At 38.8% G+C, this 24,373-nt stretch overlaps 1 long non-coding RNA gene across 2 annotated transcripts; it reads right to left on the bottom strand.

The window, feature by feature from the left end:
- Positions 1 to 7,349: 7,349 nt before the first annotated feature.
- On the bottom strand, positions 7,350 to 18,399 carry LOC102899108. Of its 2 annotated transcripts, XR_002743741.2 has the most exons (4): positions 17,555 to 18,399; positions 15,946 to 16,134; positions 15,365 to 15,422; positions 7,350 to 8,096 (listed from the first exon to the last, which is right to left on the bottom strand). It is a non-coding gene; the product is annotated as an uncharacterized LOC102899108 (long non-coding RNA). The 2 variants fall into 2 exon arrangements; XR_439519.5 differs by lacking the exon at positions 17,555 to 18,399 and having other exon boundaries at positions 15,946 to 16,480.
- Between the last annotated feature and the right edge of the window lie 5,974 nt (positions 18,400 to 24,373).

Below are 24,373 nucleotides of genomic sequence, written 5' to 3'. Positions count from 1 at the left end.
GGTATCGTTTCTGACTTCTGATTGGGCCCTGGCTGATACAAGTAGCTAGCTCATATTTTGGAAATTCATTTGTGAGATTGACCAAGAGTGTAGCAAGATTATTTGGCAAATAGGACGTTATAATTTTAACAAAAAATATTTGAAATTTTAAAATATGGCAAAAAGATGACAGTGCATCTGTTATTTCAGTGTCACACCGTCATTGTCTAACAGACCTACCCACAGATTATATTCTTCTCTACTGCAATGCACCTGTGTTTAACTTACTATTTATTATTGCTTAGAGCCCACATTCTATGAAATTAGACATAAATTTGTAGAAGATTGGTAAGTGGCAAATGTTTTTTCTTTAAAAAAAAATTTTTTTTTCAGGCTCTGGGCTGATGTCTCAGAGCCTGGAGCCTGTTTCCGATTCTGTGTCTCCCACTCTCTCTCTGCCCCTCCGCCATTCATGCTCTGTCTCTCTCTGTCCCAAAAATAAATAAACGTTGAAAAAAAAAATTTTTTAATGTTTATTTTTGAGAGAGAAAGAGTGTGAGCAGGGGAGGGACAGAAAGAGAGGGAGACACAGAATCCGAAGCAGGCTCCAGGCTCTGAGCTATCAGCACAGAGCCCAATGCCAGGCTCAAACCCACAAATCATGAGACCATGACCTGAGTCAAAGTAGGACACTTAACCAACTGAGCCACCCAGGCACCACTGGCAAATTATTTTTCTAGAGTAGAGCTATAAATAATTTCTGTTTGGTGGAAAAATGAATCTCAAAGGTTATAGTATTTTTAATGTTTATTTATTTTTGAGAAAGAAAGAGAGAGTAGGGGAGAGTGAGGGAGAGGCAGAGAGAGAGAGAGAGGGAGAAAGAATCCCAAGCAGGCTCTGTGCTGTTAGCACAGAGGGGCTCAAACCCATGACCTGCGAGACCATGACCTGAGCTAAAACTAAGAATCAGACATTTAAGTGACTGAGCCACCTAGGTGCCCCTCAAAGGTTATAGTTTTATTATCCTACAGGGCATTCAACGCGTTGTTTTTTTTTTTTTAATTAATGGGTTTTACTTTTTTTTAGCAGTTTTAGATTTACAGATAAGCTGAACAGATAGTACAGACAGTTTAATGTATCCTCTCTTTTACTCAACTTCCACTGTTTCCCCTATTAATAATATCATGCTTCATGTGGAACATTTGTTACAACTGATGAACCAATATTGATCCATTATTATTAACTAGAGCCCATAGTTTACCTTGTGGTTCATTCTTTGTGTTGTACATTCTATGGAATTTAACAATGTGTAGTGTCACTTACCCACCATTCATGTATCATATGGAATGATTTCACTGCCCTACAAGTCTCCTGTGCCTTACCTATTCAACCTGACCACCTCGCCTGAATCCCTGTGAACCACTGCTCTTTTTTTTCTATAATAATATCTAGTAATTTTTATTTATACTAATTTAATGAGTTTTTCTCCAAAATTATTAAATTAATATGTGTATATCCAAGGCATAACATAATGCAAAAATATGAGAGGCAAAAGTTAATCTGCATCTTTTATCTCTCATTTCTAGTCTTACTCCTCTTCCTGGAGAGAACCATGTATCTCAGGTGTGCATTCTTCCCTAGTTTTCTTCTGGTTTTCACAAAATGGGAGTGCTTGTGTGTGTACGAACCACTGATCTTTTGGGGTGCCCAGGTGGCTAAGTCAGTTAAGCGTCTGACTTTGGCTCAGGTCACAATCTCACAGTTTGTGAGTTCAAGACCTGCATTGGGCTCTGTGCTGACACCTCAGAGCCTGGAGCCTGCTTTGGATTCTGTGACTCCCTGTCTCTCTACCCCTCCCTCACTCATGCTCTCTCTCTCTCTCTCTCTCAAAAATGAGTAAACATTAAAAAAAAAAAAAAAAAAAAAAAAAAAAAAAGAAGAACCACCGATCTTTTTATTGTCTCTACAGTTTGCCTTTTTCCAGAATGCCATATGTTTGGAATCATACAGTATGTAGCCTTTTCAGTATGGCCTCTTTCATTTAGTAAAATGCATTTAAGGTTTCCCCATGTCTTTTTGTGTCGTTTCTTTTTAGTGCTAATATTCCCTTGTATGGATATATCACTTTATTTTTCCATTCACCTCTTGAGGGTCATCTTGATTGTTTCCAAGTTTTCGTACTTACAAATGAAGCTGCTGTAAATATTTGTGTGTAGGTTTTTGTGTGGACATGAATTTTCAACTCATTTATGATTGCTGGATCACATGGTAAGGGTACATTTAGCCTTGTGAGAAACTGCCAAACTGTCTTCCAAAGTGGCTGTACTATTTTGCATTCCCATGAAGTTTTAAAAGAAAATCTAATTAAAAAAAAATTAGATGGGGGTGGGGCACTTGGGTGGCTCAGTCGGTTGAGCGCCCAACTTCATCTCAGGTCATGATATCACAGTTGGTGGGTTCAAGCCCCGCATCGGGCTCTGTGCTGACAGCTCAGAGCCTGGAGCCTGCTTCGAATTCTATGTCTCCCTCTCTCTCTGCTCCTCCTCTGCTCATGCTCTGTCTCTCTCTCTGTCAAAAATAAATGAACATTTAAAAAAAAAAATTAACAAAACAAAACAAAACCCCAACATTTAACTTGGCAATCTTTCTTTCATAAACCACATATATTCAGTCTCTTGAATTCTCCTATGAACCAGTTTTACCATCTTGATGGTGCCCCAATTAACAAGGTAAATAAATATTCAACATGTGCTCACTTAAATGTTCGTATTAAAGGCCAGTTTTCACCTTTTAAAAATTTTACTTTGACAATAAGAGCCAATGATATTTCCTACATGGAAGATGGCCCTACTGATCAACCATAGGAAGAAAACCCTTTCGTCTTTTTTCTAAGTTATGGTAATGACCTTCACAGTCACACTCAGATTCCTCAGGGTCAACTCACGTGTAAACTGGCTCAGCAACCCTATTAAAGGCTAATATTTTATAAGTGCGAAAGAGTAGCTGGTGAACATTCCAGTGAACTGATCCATAGATTCGTTAAAACAAACAAAAAAAAATGTTTCAACTTGAAAACCAATTACTAGATAAATGCTAAGTCACCCTGGTATAAATCTGATTAAAGTGAATTTTTCAAGTCATACAGTCTCCATTTTTCTATATATTTTTAATTTGGTGGCTTCTGTTAAAGGAGAAGATTGAAATCAACCCTCTGCAACTAGGTCTTAGACTTATCTTTAAGAAATAGAATCCTCACAGTGTTTTGAGGCCTACTGGCCGAATTCTGACACTGCACAGAACTTCCCCAGGCGTAGAGACAGAGTAGAATTACGAGTCTGGTAGGCAGGGAGGCTAGGGTGTGTGGTTTGAATGTCAAGGGCATTCTCGGGCTTGCTGCAAACCTCATGCTGATTCGTCCATTCTCAGACTTTTGAGCTGAAGCCTACTTCTCTGCAGTCTCAAGTTATTCCAGACCATGTATAGAATGATTTTCTCTCTTCACCTTCCTCAGATGTGGAGCTCCAGCAGCGGCTGGCACTGTGCACACGTAACCTGCACGCCACACATCCCCCCCTCCGTTAATGTAAAGGCCCCAACATAAACATTAGTTCTCATGAGTGTTCCAAGGATTTTAAAGGGTTTGGTGTTGTAAAAAAATATTTAGTCAGCTCGTGACAGCTACAATCCTGCTCCTGTTTCAGCTTTAAAAAAAGAAGGAGGAAGAAATAAAAAAAAGGAAACCATACTCATTTCTTCCTTCCACAGCTCAGTGACGTTCCAAAAAGTAGAAAGAATCCCTTAGCTTGCCTCACTGGTAGAAATGCCTGGTTGGGACATTCCTTTGGCCACTTTAGCTGAAAGCTGCATACCTCGGGGACTGAAGCATCCCTGCTTTAGTCTCCTGTCTGAGAACTGACTGAGAACTGTCTACAAAGATAGGAGAACTCTGTGCAAAACCCCCGGAGAAAGCAACCCCAAACCACACCTGACCCCAGATGGAGGCCGCATTCCCAGAGAGAAAACACAGCCACTGAGATAGTGGAACCACTCAGGATCCCTTTTTATTTTGACTGTTGAACAGGTAATTACTGTCTTAGGAGTGTTTGTTTCCAACATATCGAAGGAAACTCTTTTACCTGGTGAAATGGGGCAGTTGTCATTATGACACGCTATGGTAACCTTCTCCAAGAAGACATCCTTGCAAGCGAAGGAAACTGCCCTATAGGAAACGGAAAAGTTGACCAGTCCTTTTTTATCTAGGATACTCATGTTCCTGGCCCTTTTGCTACAGTAGTTTGTGCTTAATTCTTTGTTGTGTTTGGCAATGAGCTGGTGAGAAAAACAAGGGTATTAATAATGATAATAGACATTTGAACTTCCTGGGTACACTATGTGCTTGTACCCAAGCGCTGAATAGAATTTTTTACAAAGATATTTGTGTGTGTGTGTGTGTGTGTGTGTGTGTGTGCGCGCCATGAGACTAAATTTTGCCGCAAACTTAAGTCATTCATTTTCCTTTGTCCCGGAAAAAAACACATTTTTGTCTCTGTGGCATTTGAATCAACTCTCATTTCCTACTTTTGGCATTTGAAAAGGTTTTATGACATAAAGTCATTTTATTTATGTGTTTGGCAACTCATGCCACAAAGCCTTAGGGCCTGCCAATTAAAAACACAGCAGCAAAGGAGTGAAGCAGTTTGATGATTTTCCATAGATGGGAAAATGGTTTTCCATCATCAGCAAGCTCCTTGCAATATGATACTGCTGTTCAGTGACTCAAATGCTATAAATCTGGTTGTCTTTCTGGTTTTGTGGCAAATCCCACCTGCTGTGGTCTTTGTTGGTAACTTGTGGATTTTGGTCTGATTGCCAATTATTGATCCCTCTTCTCTATCCCCCTCTTGTTAGAAAGGTGGAAAATCAAGGAGGAGGAGGAGGAGGAGATAGACAGGAAGAAAGGTGGAAAATCAGCAAGAATTGTAGGTGCTGGGAAAACAGGGGTCCTGGTAGGAGTCCCCTATGGGTGGTACCATTTATGAACTATGATCTATAGAATTCAAATTCTAGGGCAATTGAAGTCTGCTGCAGAAGTTTTCTTGGCATATTAAAATTTCCTGCAAGAGAATTTACCAGAAAAGGCATACTCGAGGTGAAGAGCTGGTGTCTACATCTTTGCCTCAGATGGTCAAATTTCTGGGAAAAACTCAGCTGGGAGCTCTTCTGAGAAATAGGCTGACATCACAGGGTTGAGGGACTTATTGCCTCAAGACTCTAATGCTCTAGAAATTTGCCAAAGTCACTATTTGTTTAAAATTGACTCTAGGGGTGCCTGGGTGGCTCAGTTGGTTAAGTGTCTGACTCTTGATTTTGGCTCAGGTCATGATCCCAGAGTTGTGGGATTGAGCCCCGTGTCAGACTCCATGCTGAGTGTGGAGCCTCCTTAAGATTCTCTCTCTCTCCCTCTCCCCTGCTCACACTCTGTCTCTCTGTAAAATAAAAAAAGAAAAAAAAAAGAAAGAAAAAAATTTTACTCTGGCTTGTAATCACATGCATTGATGGTTCCTTACATACAAATGGAGAAGCAGTGCTTCAGGAGTGAATGTCTTCTATTGTGAGGGATTCCAGTGCTAGCAGTTTGTATGATTAATACAGTGTTAAGAACACGTTTGGTGGAAGCCTCTAGCAAAAGCAATTTATATATTTATCTTGATGCCTTTTCTCCCATAATTTGGCCTTCTTAAATAACCTGATTCACCAAATTGCACTTTGGGCACTCTGAAAATTCAACATTATCACTGACTAAACAGTAAATTGAAACCAGAAGATGTTTAGGTGTTTAAATGACCTAATCTAATCCTTGACAACTCCTTCTCTAACTCCCTACCTTCTTTCTCTTCCTCTTTTTTTTTTTAATTACAGAAGTGTGGCATTAACATATGGAATAAGAGTTATACATGGAATTATTTTTTTTAATTTTTTTAACGTTTATTTATTTATTTTTGAGACAGAGAGAGACAGAGCATGAATGGGGGAGGGGCAGAGAGAGAGGGAGACACAGAATCGGAAGCAGGATCCAGGCTCTGGGCCATCAGCCCAGAGCCCAACGTGGGGCTCGAACTCGCGGACGGTGAGATCGTGACCTGAGCTGAAGTCGGACGCTTAACCAACTGAGCCACCCAGGCGCCCCAATACATGGAATTATTACAGCACAAAAAATTTTTTTAAATCTCTCATGGTTCTATCAACAATCATTACAGTCATATTATTGTATTTCCTTCCAGTCTTTTTTCAATACTGAAATTTTATGTATTTTGTATCATAAATTGCATGTATTATATTAATAATGTATTACAAATTGGCATGCTTACCATAAACAATTTATATGCAGAAATGAATAAAGGAGAAGCTAACATTTCCTATAATCCCAACCCACAAGAGTCATAAAAATAATTACTGTGAAAAGTTTGATAAAATTATCTATTACATATATCAAGTTTATATATGCATTCTATATTATGTTATATAAGTTGATATGTAGTATCTAATATGTTATCTATTATATATGCTGACTTGATATTTTTACCAAATGGTTTATACTATATTCTGTTCAATAATTTGCTTTTTTTTTTCATAACAATACATCTAAACATCTTTCAGAGTCCAAATATGTGTATCTCCTCCATTTAAAAAATGACTATATAGTATTCTGTTGCACAGATGTACCATAACTTATGTAATCCCTACTGATGAAGATTTTTTATTTCTAACTTTTTGCTTTTATAAAGAATACAGTGGTCATTCTATATTTATCTTTGCACACCTGTTTGTGAAGTGGAGTTGTTGGATCAAAGGATATTGTGCATATATTTTAAAATATGATCATAATTACATTATATGTAATTATGTCTTCCATTTCCACTAAAGATCATATCATTCATGATATCATATTAACTTTGTAAGTATCATTTTAATAGCTGTGTAACATCTCAGCAAGCAAACCCATGCTTCTGAGTCATATGAATATTGTACACATGAAATACTTATCCCTCACTGTTTTTAACTACATGAAACACTTACCCCTCACTGTTTTCAACTACTAACACTACTGGCTGGCTTTAACCACATCTTGAGTGGAACTCAATATGACTATAAAACAGGTCTTGCTGGAGGTAAAAGATAAGCAATTTTTAAAAATTGCATTATGTCTTTGAAGGTAGAAAAAAGACACAACAGAGTCACATTGCCTAATTTCACTAAAGGAATAAACCAATATTTCAAAGATAAAAAATTCCTTCTTTTAAGTTTATTTTTATTTATTTTGAGAGAGAAATATAGAGCAAGCAGGAGAGGGTCAGAAAGAGGGAGACAGAATTCCAAGCAGGCTCTTCACTGTCAGCACAGAGCCCAATGCGGGGCTCGAACTCATGAACTGTAAGATCATGTCCTGAGCCAAAATCAAGAGCCAAATGCCTAAGTGACTGAGCCACCTAGATGCCCCGCCAAAATTATTTTGTGATGGCAAATCCAAGCCACCTAAGGTTTCAGTGAAAAATCTTTTTAAAATAGTCATTAAAAAAAAATAGTCCTGTCAGAGCAAGAAGAAGTTTCTAAAGTTAAAACAATTCATTAGTAGTTAACCTAGGTAACGACATTTTCTGACCACATGATGTTTGTTGACCCTGTTTCTCATCCCCTGGTTTATGCATACATTGTTCCTGGCTGACGGCTGTCAGATAGTTTCACACCATCATCAATAAATCCTGTAGGTAATATGCAGACTAATGAGCTTGTTCAGACTTATGTCCCCAATCTGCATTAAATCACACCTTTATGGAGAGCCTACTTCCCAGAAACATCAAACATAGAAGATTCGGCAATTATGGAAACTTTTGTTTGTTCAATGTGAAGAATTGTCCAGAGTCCAGGATTTTCAAAAATGAGTAAGTGAAAGATTTTTTTTCCACATAAAATTGTATATCAAACTTAATATGCAAAACATTAAAGAAAAATCTGCTCATGTCCAAGCTAGATCTGTGCTCAGAGCCCCACTTCCTCAGTTATCTCTTTCCTCCATTATTGTGTGGTTGTTGAGATACCTCCTCAGGTTGCAGCTGGATCTGCAGTAAGAAACAAAACAAAGTAATAGAGAAGATATTGGTAAGTTATGAGAGAGACCAAATATGCAAGAAATGAATCCTATCTTCTGTACACTTGATCTTAGCCAAAAGGCTGAGAAGCAATGAATCCTATCTTCTATAGATACGTGGTTCTGATATTTAGTGCCTTTTAAACTCTGTGAAATATACACAATTATGGCTAAAGTCTATATGGCCAATCCCAGAACGCCTGGGAGGCTCAGTCAGTTGAGCGTCTGACTTCCGCTCAGGTCATGATCTTGAGGTTCATGCGTTTGAGCCTCAGAGCGGGCTCTTTGCTGACAGCATGGAGCCCGCTTCAGATTCTCTGTCCCCCTCTTTCTGCCCCTCCCTTGCTTGCACTCTCGCTATCAAAAATAAACAAACATGTATTTAAATAAAATGGCCAATCTCATTATTAACTAAAATCAGATGACAGAGAAAGTTTTCTTTTTAATACCAAGTTTAATTCAATTTAAACCAGAAAAAACAGTATATTCACAGACACTGTTGGACACAATCTGGTTATAAGAATGATACTGAAGTTAATCTATCATGCAGATTTTAGTGATAATGTAAATATAAAGTTTGTATATTTTTATGTATTAAACAAGTGTGTTTGGAGAATACCCTCATTCTACAGTCCAGCTTGGCATGGCAGGTTTCATTCTACCAGGATGAAAGCAAATTGGAAGATCTAGAAGTTTGGAATTAGGGTAGTCCCATCTTTTAGCACAATTTTAATTTTTTAAATTTATTTATGTTTGAGAGAGAGAGAAACAGAACATGAGCGGGGGAGGGGCAGGAAGAGAGGGGGACAGAGGATCTGAAGTGGGCTCCACACTGACAGCAGAGAGCCTGACGGAGGGCTCAAGCCCACAAACCAGGAGATCATGATTTGAGGGGAAGTAGGACATTTAACCGACTGAACCACCCAGGTGCCCAGCACTACTTTAAAAATGAGTCTACCTGTTTCCGACTCTGTGTCTCCCTCTCTCTCTGCCCCTCCCCCGTTCATGCTCTGTCTCTCTCTGTCCCAAAAATAAATAAACGTTGAAAAAAAAAAAATGAGTCTAGCAGTGGCTCAGTCGGAAGAGCATGTGACTCTTGATCTCGGGGTTGTGAGTTCTAGCCCCACATTGGGCGTAGAGATTAAATAAATAAACTTAAAAAAAAAATGAGTCCAAAGACTGTCTACATCAGAATCAAGTTGAGGTGTTAAAAATATACGTTTTTCTACTTTATCTCCAAAGACTCTTATTCACTATCTGGGGAGAAGTCCAAGAATCTGTAGTTCTTCAAACCGGCTCCATGTGATTCCAATATGGACTGAGGCAAGAAGCTGGTGATGGGGAGTTCCAGCGAGAGATAATACGAATTCTGATATGCGAATGCTCAGAGCTCAGCTGCAAGTAAATATAAAGCAGGTAAACTATAAAACAGGTAGGTGACATCCAAGATGTCTCAGAATGGTCCTGTTAGTCCTGGGTTACCCATTCTCAGATCTATTCTTCCAGCTCTTTGTCCTCTCTGCTCAGCATAGTAGGGTGCCTGGTTCTTGCAGGCTGTTTCCTAGCCCCATACAGCCTGTCGTTAAGTGGGGATCAGGCACTGGCATAAATCTGAAGGGCAGAAGAAAGAAAGCAGGGCATTTTCCCTGCTTTTCTGTCTTAACCTTCTCTGGCAGCAATCGTATATTCTTCATGATTTCCACTTCCATCAGGCAGACCCATTGTGGTTCTTGCTCCCATTAGCTGATTCCCACCGATGGGGGCTCTAATCGTATCATTTTCTACCCTTTCTCTCTAGCTTTCAGGCGGTAGTGCCTTCCTTCTGCTGCTGCTAATATCTGGGATACCTGAACATCCCATATTGGCTTCTCAGCTATTTCATCATCCACGTAACCAATTCCTTTTATTAGATTATATTTTACATATTCAGAACAGTTTCTTTTTTTAACACTTTTTCAAAATGTTTAAAGTTTACTTAGTGTGTGTGTGTGTGTGTGTGAGAGAGAGAGAGAGAGAGAGAGAGAGAGAGAGAAAGCAGCAGAGGGGCAGAGAGAGAGGGAGAGAAAGAATCCCAAGCAGGTTTCTCACTGTCAGCGCAGAACCCAATGCGGGGCTTGAACTCACAAACCATGAGATCATGACCTAAGCCAAAACCAAGATTCAGATGCTCAACAGACTGAGCCACCCAGGTGCCCCAGAACAGCTTTTGTTTCCTTGAAGGATTCTAACTGCTGCAGGGCTCCAGCCACAGAGCTAGCTAGAGTTCAGAACCAGGTTTCCACTCGCTACTGGAGCAGGTGGGCAAGAATAAGGCAGAAAGGGCCCAGCCATGCTGGTGGGGTCATGGGGTGTATGCCTCAGGATTCTCCAAATTATACCCCATTACACATTACAAATGTGTAATGAAGCTTGGTGCCTCCCCAAAGGCTGCATCCTGTGGTCTTCAACAAGGTCACAAGGGTACAATGTCTTCTGGAAGCCATATGACTGGAGTACCTAGCATACAGTAGGTGCTTGATAGATATTTATTGATTGGATGTGTATAGTGTGCAAGGGAAATTATCTGATCAGAATTAGGGGAAAGAATTTGAAAGAGATTCTTTTCAACACAATCCAACAAATATTTCTGGTGTGAAAAGGAAATGATAGGTTGTTTTTCTGAAACTATTTTTATTTTTAAGGCCCCAGAACTTTTTGGTGAACTGAATATTTTATAGGGATTAAGTCAGTGTTTTTTAAAACTAGAAAACCATGCCTATGAACTAAGGTTTTATTTTTATCTACCTGGCAATGAATATTAGTCACTATCTTATTTTTGCAAAAAAAATACATGTTATGAGATAAGGAGTTTCAGATGCTTATTATGTTAGATTTCTACCACAGTTTTGTAGCAAAGTGTTATATTCCTAGGAAAGCAAAAATATAGTATTACTGGAAGAACAATTAAGACTTAGGAGAAAGTAAAATGTACTGAGATTAATAGGTTAATTTTTCAATGTAGGTTGGTACATTTAATACTTTTATATTAATAAATGAAATGAAGTCCAAATTTCCATGTAATTGGTCTCACCCAATTACCATGACATGTAATTTTTTTTCAAAGTCAAACATCAAAAGGTCATAAAACATGAATTAAGTATCTTTGTTGTGGGGTATTGAATTATGGTTGATTTTTTCCCCCTCTGATTCCTTTTTCATTACCCATATATTTCTAAAATGAGTATTCATCCTATTTTAAGTTGAAAAAGAAAACAAAGTTAAAAGAAAATAGAAGACAGCTTTTTGTTTGCTTGTTTTATTTTGTTAAGAAAGGACAGCAAAAATGCTAACCATAAAGGGAGAAATGGGCAAATTGGTTTGGACTATGTTAAAATTAAAAACTTATGCTCATAAAAAGACAACCCACTGATATATCCATCAAAAAGATTGTTTCCAGGGGCACCTGGGTGGCTCAATCGGTTGGGCGTCTGACTTGGACTCAGGTCACGATCTCGCGGTGAGTTGGAGCCCCGCATTGGGCTCTATGCTGCCAGATCAGAGCCTAGAGCCTGCTTCAGATTTTGTGTCTCCCTCTCTCTCTTCACCTCCCCCACTCATGCTCTGTCTCTCTCTGTCTCTCAAAAATGAATAAACTTAAAAAAAAAAAAAGATTGTTTCCAGAATATAGTAAGGCCTCCTAAAAATCTAAGAAAAAGACAATCAAATAGAAAAATGCACAAAATGTCTGATAAATGTATAAAGAGATGCTCACCTTCATTTGTCATTAGGGAAATGCAAATCTTAACCATAATGAAATACTTCTACACACCTAGCAGAATGTATATAGAGAAAACTATAGGCTGTAAAAAAAAAAAGTATTGGTGAGGATGTGGAATAATTGAAGTTCTCATACATTGCTGGTAAGAATGGTAAAGATATTTTGATAAAGATATTTTGGAGATATATATATATATATATGCATATATAAATATATATACATATATATACATATATACATATACATATATATATGTGTGTATATATATATATATATATATATATATATATATATATACATCTCCCTTATGACTCAGCAACACCACTTCCAGGTGCAACCCATTGGAAGTGTGTTTACATGTTCACCAAAAGACATAAACAGTAGTGTCTATAGCAGCACAAGTCATGATAGCTCCAAACTTGAAAACTATCCAAGTGCCTATAAATAACAGAAAGGATAAAGAAATGGTGGTATATTTACAGAATGGAAAACTCCACAGCAATAAGAATGAATAATTTATAGCTATATGTACCAAATAGGTGGATTCACAAAAATAATGTTGAGTAAAATAAGTACATGTTTATGATGCCATTGATACTAAGATAGTCTATATTTTTTATTATTTTATTTTATTTATTTTTTTTTAATTTTTTTTTTAACATTTTGTATTTATTTTTGGGACAGAGAGAGACAGAGCATGAACGGGGTGGGGCAGAGAGAGAGGGAGACACAGAATCGGAAACAGGCTCCAGGCTCCGAGCCATCAGCCCAGAGCCTGACGCGGGGCTCGAACTCACGGACCGTGAGATCGTGACCTGGCTGAAGTCGGACGCTCAACCGACTGCGCCACCCAGGCGCCCCTATTATTTTATTTTTAAAATTTACATCCAAGTTAGTTAGCATATAGTGTAACAATGATTTCAGGAGTAGATTATTTTTTTTTTTAATTTTTTTTTCAACGTTTATTTATTTATTTTTGGGACAGAGAGAGACAGAGCATGAACGGGGGAGGGGCAGAGAGAGAGGGAGACACAGAATCGGAAACAGGGTCCAGGCACTGAGCCATCAGCCCAGAGCCTGATGCGGGGCCGAACTCACGGACTGCGAGATCGTGACCTGGCTGAAGTCGGACGCTCAACCGACTGCGCCACCCAGGCGCCCCAGGAGTAGATTCTTTAATGTGCCTTATCCGTTAAGCCCATCTCCTTCCCACATCCCCTCCAGTAACCCTCTGTCTGTTCTCCATATTTAACAGTCTGTTATGTTTTGTCCCCTTCCCTGCTTTTATATTATTGTTGCTTCCTTTCCCTTGTGTTCATCTGTTCTGTGTCTTAAAGTCCTCATATGAGTGAAGTCATATGATATTTGTCTTTCTCCAACTGACTAATTTTGCTTAGCATAATACCCTCTAGTTCTATCCAAGTAGTTACAAATGGCAAGATTTCGTTCTTTTTGATTGCCGAGTAATACTCCATTGTATATATATATCATATCTTCTTTATCCATTCATCCATTGATGGACATTTGGGCTCTTTCCATACTTTGGCTATTGTTGATAATGCTGCTATAAACATTGTGGTGCATGTGCCCTTTTAAAACAGCATACCCATATCCCTTGGATAAATACCTAGTAGTGCGATTGCTGGGTCGTAGGGTAGTTCTATCTTTAATTTTTTGAGGAACCTCCATACTGTTTTCCAGAGTGGCTGCACCAGTTTTCATTCCCACCAGCAGTGCAAAAGAGATCCTAAGATAGTCTATATTGTTGAGAGTACATACTAGGGGTGCCAGTCGGTTAAGCAACTGACTGTCGATTTCGGCCCAGGTCATGATCTCATGGTTCATGAGTTTGAACCCCGGATCAGGATTCATGCTGATGGTGCAGAGCCTGCTTGTGATTCTCTCTCTCTCCCTCTCTCTCTCTGCCCCTTCAGTGCTCTTTCTCTCTTAAAATAAATAAATAAACTTATCCATTGATATTAAGTTGAAATGTATACAAAATTAATTTATGATGCCAGAAGTTAAAACAGCAATTACCCTTGACACGAGTAATGACTGGAGAGGATATGGGGAGATTTTCTACAGAGTGGTCAATATTTTGTATCTTTTTCTGGGCACAGGTTACAAGGATGTGTTAGTTTAGAAAAAATTTATCCACCTGTACTCTGATAATAAGTGCACTTTTATTTATGGAGATTATATTTCATTGCTTCTTCGTCTTTTGGCTAAGATCAAGTGTGTGGAGATTATACTTCAATAAAAGGTATTTTTTTAAGTTTATTTTTATTTATTTTTGAGAGAGAGAGCATGAGCAGGGGAGAGGCAGACAGAGAGAATCCCAAGCAGACTCCACACCACAGCTCAGAGGCTGACACAGGGCTCAAACCCATGAACTATGAGATCATGACTTGAGCAGAAATCAAGAGTCAGATGCTCAAATGACTGAGCCACCCAGGTGCTCCTCAATAAAAAGTTTTAAAGGAAATGCTCTAATGGGCCCTCAGAACAACAATTTGCTTATATGGCATACATGCCTATAGCTCTTGTTACTAAATAAGCATGGTATTTTTTCTGTATTTCCCTCTTTAAACAAATCTGTGGTAAGCAGAATGATGCTCCCCCCAAAAATGTCCATGTCCTAATTATCAGAATCTGCAAATATGTTACTTTATATGGCAAGAAGGACTTTGCAGATGTAATTAATTTAAGAATGTTGACAAGGGGGATTATTCTGGGATACCTGGGACCTAAAATCACACGTGTCTTTAAAATTGGAGAACTTCTGGGGCACCTGGGTGGCTTAGCTGGTTAAGCATCCTCTCTTGATCTTGGTTCAGGTCATGATCTCACTGTTCAGTTCGTGGGTTCGAGCCCTGTGTCGGCGGGCTCTGTGCTGATGGCATGGAGCGGATTCTGTCTCTCTCTTTCTCTACCCCCCATCCCTCAAAATAAATACATCAATTAATTTTTAAAAGTTGGAGAACTTCTCTCAATGTGGTCAGAGGGAGATGGGACTACGGGAAAATGGTCAGAGAGATGAACTGTTGCTGGCTTTGAAGAGGTAGGAGGGAAACTTTGAGCCAAGGAATGTGAGCAGCCTTTAGAAAGAAGCTGAGGAAGGCAAAGAAATGGGTTCTCCTTTACATCTTCCAGAAGGGAGCACAGCCCTGCCAACATCTTGATTTTAGCCCACTGAGATACATGTTGGATGTGACCCACAGAACTATAAAATAATCAATTTGTTTTGGTTTACACTACTACATTTGTGGTAATTTGTTAAAGTGGCAACAGAGACTAATATACCATCCTCCTGATTGCTGGAAATGCAAAATTTTTAAAAATCTCATGCTTTTATACCTAATGGGCTGCAACTGTCAGCAGCAGCAAAAGAGACCTGGAACGTCAGGAGTTTGGCAAGATTGAGTTACGAACTATATCGAATCAAACAGATATGCAAAGAGTAAAGGGCACAGGGGACTTACCTGTAGTTCAACCCCTTCCGTGTCCTTGGAGCGTCTGTCATGAAGAAAAGTGCTGTTTCTGCAAGGTGCAAAGGCCAGGGCAATGCTTTTACATAAACATGCTCTTGGTATAACAACAAAAATAGCTTCATAAACAGGGAAATCATTCCAATAAACACATGACATGCCAATGATCTTAAAAACCCGTTCAGGTATCTAAGAACTAGTTACACCTCCCTGACCTCCCTGACCATGGGCCAACAAGATGACTCTCCATGGTTTCCAACAGCAAGAGAATAATACAAGGAAGCAGAGGACTGGATCAGTTGTGATTAGCAAGTCTGCAAACTAATAACCTGAAAATGTGTCCATGATTGGCAACCCACTCTCTCCACCAACATTCTTTGATAGGGACCTTTGGTGGTCTTTTTCCCCATTGTTTTTTAAGTATCATGTAAATATAGCTTCAATACAAGTTTCCTAAACCCTCCTATACAGAAATTTTGGAACCACCACTGGAACTAATATTTGATACATGACATTGGCACATCCTCAGTAGAAAATAGTTTGGCATTACCTTCTCAATTTGTACGTATGCCTACCTGTATTAGTTTCCGGTGTCTGCTGTGGCAAGTCACCACAAACTTGAGGACTTAAAACGATAGTAGTTTATTCCCTCACAGTTCTGGAGACCAGAAGTTTAACATCAGTTTCACTGGACTGAAATCAAGGTGTTGACAAAGTACCTTGCCTTCTCTTCTGTCTGGATTCAAATCTCCTTCTGGCTCCCACTTTATAAGGACAGTTGGATTGCAATTAGGGCTCACTAGGATGATTCAGGATAATTTCCCTATCTCAAGATCTTTAACTTAATTACATTTACTAAAACTCTTTTTCCAAATAAGGTCATAAGTTTGAAGGATTAGGATGTGGACATATCTTTGGGGGGCATTGTCAGCCTACCCCAATACCCTAGCAATTCCACTCCTATAAAGTGCTATGGAGATACTCCTGCCTAAGTGTATTTTGTAATTTTTAAAGTTTTGTTTGTTTGTTTGTTTATTTATTTATTCATTTTGAGAGAGAGTGCGAGTGGTGGGGAGGGGAAGAGAAAGAGGGAGAGAGTGAGAATCCCAAGCAGGCTCGCACTCTCAACACAAAGCCCAATGCGGGACTCAAACTCATGAACTGCAAGATCATGACCTGAGCTGAAATCAAGAGTCAGACGCTTAATGGACTGATCCACCCAGGTGCCCCCTAAGGGTATTTTTTGAAATACATTTTAAAACTCTAAAGGAAACCACCAGATGCCTATTGACAGGTGAATGGATAAGTAGAATAGCATATTCACACAAATGGAAATTTATCCATCAGTGAGAATGATTGATGTAGCAACAGGAAACAACATGAATACACTAGAAATAATGGTGAGTAAAAAAGCAAACCCTCACTAGTGTACATAGTATGATACTGTTTTTATAAAATTCAAAACATATGGGGTCTTGGGTGGCTCAGTTGGTTAAACATCTGACTTTGGCTCAGGCCATGATCTCGCGGTTTGTGAGTTCAAGCCCCACGTTGGGCTCTGTGCTGAGAGCTCAGAGCCTGGCGCCTGCTTCAAATTGTGTGTCTCCCCCTCTCTCTGCCCCTCCCATGCTCATACTCTCTCTGTCTCTTAATAATAAATAAACATTAAAAAATTAAAAAAATTAAATTCAAAACATATAAAACACTGACTAGGGACAAATATGTGGTAAAGCCATGATTTTCTTTTAAATAAAGTCAGTGATAAAGGCAAAATGTAGAATGTGGTCACCTCTGTGTTGGAAGGGTTGGAAAATGGAGCAGGCTGGGGGTATGGGATTGAGAAGGAATAGCCAGGTAACTTCAATATGGGAGATGTTTTAGTTCTTATGTTGCATGGCAATTCGTTAGGTGTAATGTCACAAGTGTTGCTTTAAATGTATCACGTATTGCATTTTACAAATCCCCAAGGTAATTAGTGGTATTGTATTGGGCATTTTTTGTAGCTAGGTACAGACTCATGCTTGCTAGGGAAAACAAAGATTGATCACAAGGATTCATATGCATAGGAACTGGAAATCATCTGCGATTTGAAGAAGCCTAAGTACTCTGTCCTCCACTGTTACACGCAGAGGGTAAAGAGACTGTAGCAGGAAGTCTAGTTCAGCAAAAAATAGATTCTCTGACCAATTCTTCGCTTGCAGATAGCTTCATCTTTGAGACTGGTATTTCCTCCTTAAATATAAAAATAATCCAGACTTAATGAATCATGATTTCCAAGGAAGACATCAGATCATCTGCATATTTGATAAGCATACTAGGTTATTCTCATTATCAGGGAAATTTGGAAAATTTCTGGAGCATGCTTCTCAGATGTGCATGTGCACAGGAATCACTTGGCATCTTGTTGAAGTGCAGATTTTGATTTAGTCATTCTTGAGTGCAGTCTGAGTCTGCCTGAGAAGTCTCAGGGAATGCAGACATTGCCAGTCAAGGGCAGTTTTTGAGAAGCTAGCTTCTAGAGTTCAGTACAGTGTTACAGACCCCCTTTGAGAATCTGGGAAGAGCTCTCTGTATATCTGTTTCACAGCAGAATGCATAAAGAAAATTTAACATCAAATTGCAAAGGGTTTGGAGGGCTCCTGAACACTATTCATAGGCTAATAGGACACACCATCAACTTGGTACCGATGAGGAGGTGACAGAAATCTTCAATTAATAATGTCTAACATTTATTGAGTACCTATTATGTGCCTTGGCACTGTGCTAGGTGTTCTAGACATATTATCTCATTTAATCCTCACGACAAACCTATAAGATAGCTCCTATTTTTATCATTCTTATCTTACAGGTAAAAAAAATGGTGCAGAGAAAGTTTTTGGTAATTTGCTCAAAGGTATTCTGCGAGCCTGATTCCTGAGCCCAGGTGTTTAATTACTATGTAAGTACTGCGGTCTTAATGTGTTATAATTGATGAAGGAAGTAATTTTATTCTATAAAAAATTGTCTGGAGGGGTGCCTGGGTGGCTCAGTTGGATAAGTGACTGACTTCAGCTCATGTCATGATCTCACGATTCATGGGTTTGAGCCCCGCGTCAGGCTCTGTGCTGAACACTTGCTCGGAGCCTGGAGCTTCCTTCAGATTCTGTTTCTCCTTCTCTCTCTGCCCCTCCCCTGCCTGTGCTCTGTAGCACTCAAAAATAAATACATGTTAAAAAAAAATGTCTGGAAAGTGAAAATGTGGGCAAACTAGACCTGAGGTTTTCAAATTCTGATGGGCATCAGAATCTCCTGGGGAATTTGTTAAATATGATAACAAAACAATGTTTGGGTTCCACACTAGATCTTCATCTTAAAATCAGAATTTCTGGATATGAAGCTGGGCACTTGTATTTTTTTCTTTATGATTGATTTTTTTTTTTTAAGTTTATTCTTAAATGTAAACAGGATCAAAGGCAACACTTCCAACACTTCATTTAAGCTTTAGGTGGCAACAGATGCTATGACAGGGAATCCAGAAGTTTAAACAGGAATGGAATTTAGGATTACCATTGCCTCAGGCACAAGGAACAGCTTACTTTTTACCAGATTTCTTAATTCTAACTGTGGCAGGGGGCCCTTCCCCATAGCCTGCGTTTTTAGCTCCTTGAGTTTCTTCTCCTCCTCTTTCTGTTTCTGGTTGAATGTCTTATCTCGTCCATTTCCTTGACCTGCTTCTTGGGCTGCTTCAGGGTCTTCCTCTTGCCACCTTCAGAGCCCACATGGCGCCTGCTACCTCTTCCCCCGACCCTACCACCGGAAGCCTGTTTAACCAACACCCCAGATGATTTCAATGTGCAAAGTTTGAGTATGAATGCTATAGGTTTTAGACAGGCAGCCTTTTAAAAGTGCAAAGGAGGGGCGTCTGGTTGGCTCAGTGGGTTAAGCATCTGACTCGTGATTTGGGCTCAGGTCATGATATTTGTCAGGCTCCGGGCTGAAAGCTTGGGATTCTTTCTCTCCCTCGCTCTCTGCCCCTCCCCCGCTCATGCTTGCTCTCTCTCAAAATAAATAAATAATCTTAAAGAGTGCAAAGGAAAGTTAAATGAAATCTGTTATGTGAGAAACTCTGAAAGGGAAGGTAGCCCCTAGAGGGTTAGGAAGTTCTTAGAAATGCATTACAGGCTCTGATCTTCATAAGGAAGAAAAGCAGGGAAGCACCTGTAAGTTTCCTTTGCTTTCCTTTGCTCCCTTGACTTCCATTCAGGTGTATTCCATAACATCTTCACTTAGAAGGGGATAGATCCACCTTTTAAAGTACTTCATGTTATCATGGACACAAAAAAGTGCTTATAAAGTGGTGTCATGGACCTGTAAATAAAGTGGCAGGAAAATTAACCCTACTCCTCTCTTTCCCTCCAGACAAGCTTAAATTTGGGGGTAAAATACTAAAATAACAGGAAAAAAGGGTCGGAGGCACAGTTTGACTCTCTTCTGAACTCTTATTTATTTTCCTTTTTCTCATTCATTTGTTTATTCAAGCAATTTTTTTTTTTTAGTTGCATGTGACTTCATTGTGCCAAGTACAACTCTAGAGCTGGGAATACAGTGCTGAAGGATGCCTACTGCCATTGCTTAAGGAAATGAGTTAGGCAGTCATACCCATACAGTCATGGGTTGAAGAGAGGGACAAGTATAATGTGAGAAGAGCACACCCATGGGTTGTGAACAGAAAAGGAATCAGGAGAGAAGGGTGGATTTTATTTTGTTTCTAAAACAGCTGAAGAAGGTAGAGCAGGAACTAGATGGCAATCCTATTCAAGATTTTTTTTGTTATTGAAAAAAAATTTTAATGTTTATTTTTGAGAGAGAGAGAGCTCACGCGCGCGTGAGAGCACGAGTGGGGAGGGGCAGAGAGAAAGACACAACCCAAAGCAGCCTCCAGGCTCTCAGCTATTAGCACAGAGCCCAACCAGGGGCTCGAACTCACAAACTGTGAGATCGTGACCTGAGCCAAAGTCCGATGCTTAACCCACTGAGCCCCCCAGGCACCTCAAGAGTTTTTTTTAAATAACAATATACGTGTTGGCTTTAACACTATAGATATTTTATAGGTAATTAACTTCTGTATTTCTGGTGATACATTTGAAAAAAGATTGTTAAAGAAACAATTTGTGAGCATCGTAGAGAAAAGGAAGTGGTGATCAACAGAGCCAGGTGTGGATTTACTAAGAACAAGTCACGTCACACCAACCCCCTTTCTTTGGTAGATTAAGGAACTATGGTAGATTTTGGGTTGAGTGGGTGGTAGGGAAGCAAAAATAATGGAGGTAGATTCACAGAAATCTTTGTTTTTGAAAAAAATATGTATTGTATGTCTGCTTAGATCAGACATTTGCTAGGCAACTTACACTTTCATATTTGATCATCACAGTAAGCCTATTAAGAAAATCTTGTCTTCCTAAAAATCAACTGATGACATAAAACACAGGATCTGCAACACTAAGGGAGAGTGTTGGTGGGAGAAGTTGGTTTGCTCATCCATGAGGCCCCCAAAACTGATCCTAGAGATTTACCTCCTTCCTATAGTTCTTCACACTTGTACACTGGGCCCAAGAGTTAACAGAAGACTTTAACCCCAATACCCTGTAGCAAAACTGTAAAAGGGCTACAAACCATAAACAAGATTTTAGGAAAGATGGAGGGTAATAAAATGGAAATAAACATAGAAAACAACTTAAAACTGGATAATGCAGTTTACAAAACAAGGTTTGTCGTCTTCAGTTTATAGACTTGAGATGAGAACTTCCGCTCACTACTAGATTACCTGTTTTAAATGACTCTTTTTGTCAAATCACTATGCATTTTCAGTGATTTCTCTTTGCCTCCAGCTACCCTTTTAAGCTATAAACTGCTTTAACCTTCCTTTTAGAACCTTCATTTCCACTAATCCACCATGTGAGCGTTTTCACCTCCTTTCCCACTCAGAGGCTTCAGAATGTGCCATTTATTTTCTCTCTATGCTCAAACCATTCTTCAAAGTTCATTCTCCTTCAGCACTCTTTTCTCTCTGCCCCAATTTTTTCATGTAGGTCTGTGTGGTTTGAAGGACCAGTTTCAATTAAGTTAGCTCAAGTGAAAGGTTTTCTTAGAGTAATATTACATGATTTCTCAGAAATAGTATTCAACATACTCTTTAGCCTTCTATCAGTTGTGATAGTTGAGGCTTAAACAATTGTTTTGTTTATTTTTGTTTTTTCTCACATATGGAGAAATCTGGAGGTAGCTAGTGGCTGATTGTTTTAGTGGCTCAACATTTAAAGACCAGTGGCACTACTCTTCTTGGTCTTTTCTTCACCATCACAAGATGGCTGCTATAGCTTAAATATCACATCCAAGTTCAAAGAAGGTAGGAAAAGAAGGGAAGCCAGTCTTTTCCTTTGATTAGGATAGCAAAAACTCTCAGAGAAACCTGCCAGTAGACTTCTGCTTATATTGCATTTATAAGAACTCTGTAACCCAGCTGCTCATAAAGAAAGTGAAATCACAAGCCACAAGTGATTACTGTTGAGACTATAGAAAGAACTTCTACACTTTGATAAACATGAGGTATACAACCGAATAGAAAAAATAGAAGGCAGGAAATTGGTAGAAGAAGAAATATCTTTGGTGAGCAAATTGAGAGAAAGATGCTCTATCACATTAATGATCAGGCAAATGCAAATTATGACTACATTGTGATAGCCGGTCATTATGACTAAAATTATCCACTGAATTAACAAGAATTAAGACCTCTCAAAAATAAGTGTTGACAAAAATGTGGGGCTGTCTCCACAGCTAGTGTGGGTAAGGTAAAATGGTACAACGACTTGGGAATACAACCTAGGATTATCTAGTGAAGTTGGATGTGGGCAGATGCCTTGATGTAGCAGTTTCACTGCTAGTGATTCCACACAGGAGACATGCATGCCAATGTTCACAGCAGTATTTTTTGTAACAGCAAAAATGGAAATAACCCAGATGCCCACTGTCAGAAAAACGTACAAAGGATATATTCATATAATAGACCTACAACTGTTGTGTAACATGTATAAATATAAGAAATACAATTTTGAGAGGAAAAAAAATCAAAGGGAGAAGACTACATATATCACATAATGTTTTTAAAAGCTAAAAACAAGAAGGCTAAGCAATATATTTTTAGAGATACATACATATATGGTTATATGTTTTTCAACAGAGAAATAACAAAACAAGAACAAAATAAACACAAAATTCAGGATAGTGGTTAGCCCTCTTGAAGGAGGGACATGGGATACAACACCCAGGTGAATTCAATGATCCTGCAATATTCTAGGTATTAAATTCAGTAGTGGATTAATAGTTGCTCATTTTATTATTATGCTTCATAACTTGTATTTCATATATTATATATTTATATGTCAAATATTACATAATAAGAAACAAGAAAAAATACCTTTGGTAATAAGTATTAAAATAATTTTAATACATCATATTGCAAAAAACATGTTGGAGGGAGGCACATGCTCTGGTCAACCAGACATTTACAATTTTAATTGTTTTAGCTTTACAATGATATTTTAGTATAATAAAAACTGTATTTGCTTCAGTTCAGGTGGGAAAAAGAACATAAGCACATACAGACACAAATGCTATAGGGGAATTTATTATTACCTTGCAGCAACTTTGGGAAATAAATAAGTAGTTGAGACAAGAAGCAGGGTGATAACAGAAAGAGAGAGGCTTAATAATTTAATGTTAAAGAACAGTGCAAATAGAGGAGTGGGAACAGAAGTGAGAATACAGCAATATGCAAAGAGAAAGTGGAAATGGAGGATGTAGATTATAGTGTCCTTTTCAAAATGCTTAGCAACAAAAGAAGAGAAAAAAATAGTTTCTGTCACCTTCAGGGAGTCTTCAGGACTATTCTTCCCAAGCCCACTGTGTTTTGTTTTTGTTTAATGCCTGTATTAGACAGAGGAACATGCAGGCCCAAGGATAAACTTTGTTAGGCATTTAAGAAAGCTTCTGAGGTTTCATGCCCAATCTAGGGACACATAAGTACCTATCCCCAAGGGTAATAGTGTCATTATTCAATCAGTGTTTCCTTTTTATTATTTTCACTATTATTTCAAGGTTATTTAAGTTATTCTCAATTCCAAATATTATACCAGAATCCAATCATGACAATAGACCAAAACAAATACCACCACTCCCAACAACAAAAACTCCCACCCCAAAAGAAAATGACATTTCTTAGACATTCTCTCAATAGAGGATTTATTCATTGCTTATAATCTTCACAAATTACAGATCCCATTTTAAAAAACAGGGAATGACTTAATACGTTTTAAAGGACTTTGCTTTGTTGATCCATTTTTATTTATTTAAACATTTTTGTAATGTTTATTCATTTTTGAGAGCGAGACAGACCATGAGCACGGGAGGGGCAGAGAGAGAGACACACACACAGAATCCAAAGCAGGCTCCAGGCCCTGAGCTGTCAGCACAGAGCCCAACGTGGGACTCGAATTCACAAACTGTGAGATCATGACCTGAGCCAAAGTCGAATGCTTAACCAACTGAACTACCCAGGTATACCTTGTTGATCTATTTTTAAAGCAATTATCTGTAACTCCTCCAAAGGGCAAAAAAATCTGTTAATATATTAACTGTTTTCTTTACTTCCTTCTCAGCTAAGACAATCTGTTCTGGTGTTGGGAAAGGACAGGCAAGAACAATCTATCACCTCCCTATGTAGTTTTCCCAGAGTTCCCAGGTAAAATGCTTATTCCTGCTTTATGTGCCTGTTGTACACCAACAGACTTCTATCACAATATTCATTCAATTACATGCCAGTCTTGTTGATCAAGCAGCAGCCTCCCAGAGGGCAGAGGTCTTTTCTTGCTCATCTTAGTCTCTCTATAGTGTGCACTGGGTCTTGTATATACTGGGGACTCAATAAATGTTGAATGAATGAATGAACAAACAACAATTATTAATCAA

This window comes from Felis catus, chromosome A1, assembly GCF_018350175.1.
Source record: "Felis catus isolate Fca126 chromosome A1, F.catus_Fca126_mat1.0, whole genome shotgun sequence".
Taxonomy (NCBI): Eukaryota; Metazoa; Chordata; class Mammalia; order Carnivora; family Felidae; genus Felis; species Felis catus.
Note: the sequence above shows the minus strand (reverse complement) of the source record. Positions and strands in the feature narration are given on the sequence as shown.